Genomic DNA, 6,504 nt, shown 5'->3' with positions numbered 1-6,504 from the left:
AATTTTAAAGAGAGAACAACTTATATATATACCAAAAATAAGGTTAACTACAATGAAGGGATAGAATATGACTCTAAAAATGAAAAATAAAAAAGATTTTTTAAAAAGGGATTGATAAGATGTTGGTTGAAAAAGGGAAAAAGAAAAATTTTAAAAAAAAGAAAGTTAAAAAAATTAACTTTAAAAGACTAAAGAATCATGGGAAAAAAGCCATGAATTCTATGTGCAGTATTTCCCTAGCACTGGAGTTCTGCTCTTCTCATTGATCAGTAAACTTGGTCTTGGCTGGCTGTTCTTGATCTTCTGGGGTGGGGGCCTGTTGCCGAGGTTCCCAAATGTCTTTGCTGGAGGTGGAATTGCCCCGCCCTTGTGGGTCCAGGCTAAGTAATCTGCTCGGGTTTGCTCTTGGGAGCTTTTGTTCCCTGCAAGCTTTCTGTACAGCTTTGGAGAATGAGAGTGAAAATGGCAGCCTCCTAATCTCCACCCCAGAGGAGCCGAGAACTCGGGGCCCCACTCCTCAGTGCGCCCCCAGAGAAAAGCAGTCAATCACTCCCGTCTCCCCAGTCTCCAGCCACACTCTGTGCTCACCCGACCTGTGACCGAGAGTTTCTGTATCTGGAACACGACCCTGTGTGGAGTCTCCAAACCCAACAGATCCCCGCGGTGCGCTCCCGCGCTGCCCCTCCCGGGGGAGGAATGGGAGTCTCCCTGGATCTGCCACTTGTTGGGTCCCTGCTGGAGGAGCAGTGGCCCGACTGTGCCACAGATCATGGTTTCTGGCAACCCCGAGCTGAGAGCCCGCGCCTCGGCTCCATCTCTGCAGCCAGCTTCTCTGCTCTGATAACTGGGAGCTCTGCAGCACTCAGGCAGCCCTGGTCTTTCTGTGACCCCAAGGGTCCTGAGACCACACTGTCCCAGAGAGGTTTCCACCCCCCACCCCCCGCTTAGCCACTGGAGTGACGTCCCTCAGTGGAGACTTCTAAAATTTCCAATTTGGGGCTCTGCTGCTCTATCACTTGCCAATAGTGGCAGACGGAGGCCCCCTCCCCTACCGTCTTTCTTCCCGAATATCACCTCAGATTCATTTCTCCGCATGTCCTACCTTCCAGAAAGTGGTCACTTTTCTGTTCAGAGAGTTGCTGCTATTCTTTTCTTCGATCTCCTGTTGAGTTCGTAGGTGTTCAGAATGGTCTGATCTCTATCCAGCTGAATTCCTGGGACCAGACGAAATTTAGGTCTCCTACTCCTCTGCCATCTTGCTCCTCCCCAATCCAGTCACTTTCTAATAGGCTTATCAAATTCAGTATCTTTTAAGTCATTTTTGATTTAAAATTCATCCACAGTCAGTGTCCCCCAGTCTTGCTGTTTTCCCTGGAATTGATGCAATGTTTTGGTGACTTATGTGAACAAAGACCATAAGAGAATTCTTGGTCTGCTTCTCAAGCCTTGATCTACCTTGGCTCTGTGCAGACCTCGTTCTCCAGTTGGATTCTTAGGTCTGACTTCTTCCATACAAGCACATTCTAAATCCCCATCTTGGCTTCCTCTGCTCTGAGACGCCTCTGCATACCCAATGGTGAACTCGCATTTGCTCAAGCATGCTTTCTCTATTTCTCTCTCTCACCTAATTTCTGAACCTTTTCTTATAAGCACTGGATGCTGATGCTTACTCCCACATCCTCCTGAGACCACTCTCCGTTGTTCCTACATCACATCCCAATACCAGTCTGTAGAACGACCCCCCAGAGCCTCAGATGGGAGCAATGAGACCTCTCTTCCCTCTCCACACTGAGTTTTACAAATCCATCTGGGATCGTAGAAATTGGCAAAATATAAATTTCTGATCTTTTTCTTTTCCTTTCTCCTTTTATTGCCTAGCTAATGGAGTCTTTAGTTGATCTGAAGTTTTTGGAAGAGGGGGTGAAGGACAGAAAGCCAGTTGGGATCACATGTTTTCACATTTTTCTTGTCTTCAATCTGAATCAAATAAAGAATTTAGCATCGTTATTCTCCGGTATTTTTACTGACATTCTGTAGTGTAATTAGTGTCCTCTAATTTAGCCACCTGAACCATGGATGCTTAAGGCCAAAAGAGATTTTTTTAAATTCACATATTTTGTCACAGATTCTTTGGGAATTAAAAAGCAGCACTCTCTACATATAAGGCACAGTCCTAGGTTCAGGATTATCCTGTTAAAGTGATTGTGGTAAGCTACCTGGGAGAAATGAGATATTCAATTTGGGTCTTGAAGGAAGAGGTTCTGTTGCTAGTGGATGGAGAGATTAGATGGGGGGGCGGTGGGAGGAAAAAGTTAAGACTCATTAAATGTAAGTCCTGTTCTACCATATTCTTATATATGTGTGTATGTGTATGCGTTGCCATCAGATTTTTTTCTAATTTCATATATTTCCTTTTTTTCTTTTTCTTCTTTTCTTAAATTAACATAAAATGTATTATTTGTTTCAAGGGTCCAGGTCTGTGATTCATCAGTCTTACACAATTCACAGTGCTCATCATAGCACATACCCTCCTCAATGTCCATCACCCAGCCACCCCATCCTTTCCCATATTTCCAATGACATTAGTAAATGTTTAAAGAAAATTTTAAAAAATAACTTAGAGCCACTGAAGCATTTCTCAGTATTATTCTTTGATTTGCAGCATCATGAGCAAATGTCACTCTTATCCCTGAACATTTTTCTTCTCTTAGAAACAAGATTGTACAAAATCATGCATTCTAATTTCTCCCTCAGCTTCTCTGATCTCTTTCTTATGAGTCTGCTTCATTGTTTCTTTTCCTACCCCTTTTTTCTAACTGCATATCTCTCCTTAGTTTCATTCCTTGGCCATTTGCTTTTCTTCCCCAAGAGATTTTCTAGAATTTTCAGGTTTTATCAGCCCATACAAATGATTGTTATTTCTGGTGCTCTCCCCTTCCCTGGTCTCCAGCTTCCTCATAAATTGCCATTCAACATATTTATTTAGATGATTAGTTGTTTATTGAGTACCTACCATCTGCCACCTCTGTGCTAGAGTCTTGAGATTCAAAGATGAAAAGCAAAATCTCTCCTCGTGGTTACAGTAGAGCCCAAACAAGATATTTCCCATCCCAAACTCTCTTTTCTTTAACATTTTTATTTCAGTGTATAACATCATCATTCTCTAAGTCAAAAAACCATCTTCCTTTCTTTTTTACTCCCTACATTGTCATGTCATCAATATCTCGGTATCTTATCTTGCCCTTAAAATTCCCATGACTACCACCCTATGATAATCCCCTAACTAAATAACTATCTAACTGGTCTCCCAATTTGGCTCTGGTATCTGATTGCACAAGTATGTCCTGCATGATATTGTCAAATTAATCTTCCTGAGTTACCATGATAGACATTTAGCTTGTGCTTTGATATCCAATCTACTGCACAGCCAATATGTCATATTCATATCTGCCCCTCATATTTTGAATAGACTTCCTGTATTTAGAGAAGTTCCACATGATAAGTTCTGCTTTCGTACATAAGATTCAGACCTAAAATCCCAGCCTTCCTTGCAGCTAGAAAGCAGGCATATGACCGGAGCTCCACCAATCTGATATATCCACCTAACAGTTTGATTTGGAAATGAACAAGCTCTCTATGAAGTTTCCATTCTTTGTTGATGCTAGTAGGAATTGAGGCATGCAATTTTTGGAGATGGCAACAATACTGATGTTGCTTTCCCAATGATTACAAAGCGAAGTTCTTGTGCAGAAGTGACATGAGGGGTAGGCAAATGCACTGGCTTTTAGAACCAGTAAAGCCACAAAAGAGGAAGGAATTTCCTCATCAGGCCATTGTTCTGTAACATTGTTCTATTCTTGAAAGCTTAACTTCAATTCTGATCCTAGCCCTCACCTTAACCCTGTGAACAACCCCAAAAATACTTTCTGGGCATAATCAGCCAAGTCCTACTCTTGGATTGGAGATACTCAACCTAGAATAATCTCCCTATCCCTCTTACCAATGTTTACCTTATTTTGTTACATCCTACTAAGTCTCTTTTTCTATAAACACTTTTCCCAAGAGCTTTATTTGAATTATTTTCTTGCTGTCTAACCTTTTACTTAACTTGAATCTAACTCAGTACTTGGATTATATTTTATATTTATTGCTTATTACTTAATGTATAGAGCTATCTTCCTACTAAATTCTAGGTTACCTGAAGGTGTCTACTATATCTTTTTGAGTCCCAGAATTTGGCCCAGGGTCCCGCACATACCACATGTATAAAACAGAATGGCAAGGACCTCTCTACTTGCTACTGCTGTCATCCATTCTAACATGATGCTAGCAAGTAAAGCCTGTTAAAACTCTGAGGTTCTCAATTCACTCTCAGATAAATTTCAAGTCCTTCAGCGGGACACTTTGAGCCCTCTACAATCTAGTCCCAATTTCCCTTTCTCCTGAGAATGCTCACCAACCTGAGTATCTTAAGAATATTTGAAATTGTATGCTATTTTTCTTTCCAACCATAAGTCAATCATTTCAAGAAATTTTTTAAAAAGCAAATAAATCTCAGTATAGACTTTTGGTCAACCTCATTGTTTTGTGTCTGTGACTATCTATATACTTGGTTTCATGGTTTTTCTGTATATGATTTTACATCATAAAAGTCCTTAAAATAGGAACACTACTCATTTTTCTGATTCAGTTTCTGATTCTAATTTAGTTGATTACTTTGCTCAGGACCTCACTGAACTAAAAGTGTTGACTGGGTGTTCTTTTCTAAAGAGTTGACTGGAGAAGCGCAATTCAGGTGGTTGGCAAAATTCATTCCCTTGTGGCTGTATGACTGCAGGGCTCCTCTTCTTCCTGGCTGTCTGCTAGAGGCTGCTCTGAGGCCCTATGAGCTGCCTGCAGTTCCCTGCCACATGGTCCTCTCAGAGAGTAGCTTACAACATGGCTGCTTACTTCTTTAATGCCATCTGGGTTATCTCTCTCACTCCAGTCTACAAAAATAGAGCCTTATATAGTGTAACTCAGTCAAGGTAGTAACATTCCATCTCCTTTGTCACATTCAATTGGTTAGAAGCAAGTCACAGGTTCCACCTGTACTCAAGAAAAGGGAATTACCATGTGGGTGTAAGTAGAAGGTCACCTTAGGGTATATCTGCTACAGTGAACTTTTGGCCAAATTTTTTTTTTAAGTGTGAATATACTTTGAAAATTAAGACACTGTAGTAAGCAAAGCAACTTTCACATTGTGATTTCACAGGCAAAACTACTGCACTGTTTAGAAAGGAATATATACTATTAATTCAACTGGTTTGCTGTGGCTCAGGATGATGAATGCCCTCTCATATTTAATTGATCTAATTCCTTCTCTAGGCTGACAATATTTTTACTGCCAATTTTCAATTAAATTGTTTCTCTCAGGCCATCTTGACCTCTCAGTGCTCAGTTCTGAGGAGTCGTCTGGAAGCCTTCATCTAAGTAATGGTGTCTACCAAATTCAACAAATTCTTTGCAGTATGCCAGTAAATACAGGCAAACTAGACTTTCTAATATACTGACCCAGCCGGAATTACTAGTTCAAAAATACAAAGTTTGTCACCCTATTCTTGGATCATTTCCCTACAGAGAGGAAAATAAACCTTAGGAAGGCTGTATTTCATAGCATCAAACACTGGACTTAAATAGAGTTCAATCAATCCTGCTGGCATAACTCAAAGAGTAGCTGAGATTGAAACACCATTTCTGCCAGTGATGATACTTAAATTCTGCCATTAAATGAAATCCTGGGCAAAGAGGTAAATGAAGGGTTAAATTTAAATGTCTGATGTGCATCCCCCTAGATCGTACCCCTTACTGTGGGGAAGAGAAGATACTGGGATGTTTTCTTTTATAAATATTTCCTATGTAATTAAATATCCTGCCTTAGAAACTATTTACAGTGTCTGATTCACAGCATCCTATTTCATAGAAAGTACTGTATTCTAATTATACAACCTCAGGTTGACTATAAGGAAAACACCGTTCAGTTATATTTTTTCCTATCCAGCTACCAAAAGAATTAATTATAGATGGAATATATTGTCCTGACCATATACTTTGCCCTGTTAACATATAGAACAAATTAATATTTAACCATTATTTCTCTGTCATGTTTTTTAAAAGATTTTATTTATTTATTTATTTATTTATTTATTTGAGGGAGGGAGAACGAGAGAGAGACCAAGCATGAAGATGGGGAGGGAGGACAGAAGAAGAGGGAGAAGTAGACTCTCCATGGAGCAGGGAGCCTGAGGCGGGGCTGAATCCCAGGACCCTGAGATCATGACCTGAGCCAAAGGCAGATGCTTAACTGACTGAGCCACCCAGGTGCCCCAGCTCTGTCATGTTTTAAGTGTATTGACCATTTTCATTATAACAGAGATCTACATAGATATTGAACAATTTGCTTCTTCCTGAAAGGAAATAAAAAATTTCCATGAAAATTTAGTTCATATTGATATTACTCAATTG

The sequence above is a fragment of the Callorhinus ursinus genome, unplaced genomic scaffold (assembly GCF_003265705.2).
Source record: "Callorhinus ursinus isolate GAN/ISIS: 27379988/994484 unplaced genomic scaffold, GSC_fseal_2.0 scaffold5, whole genome shotgun sequence".
In the NCBI taxonomy this organism is placed as follows: Eukaryota; Metazoa; Chordata; class Mammalia; order Carnivora; family Otariidae; genus Callorhinus; species Callorhinus ursinus.
Note: the sequence above shows the minus strand (reverse complement) of the source record.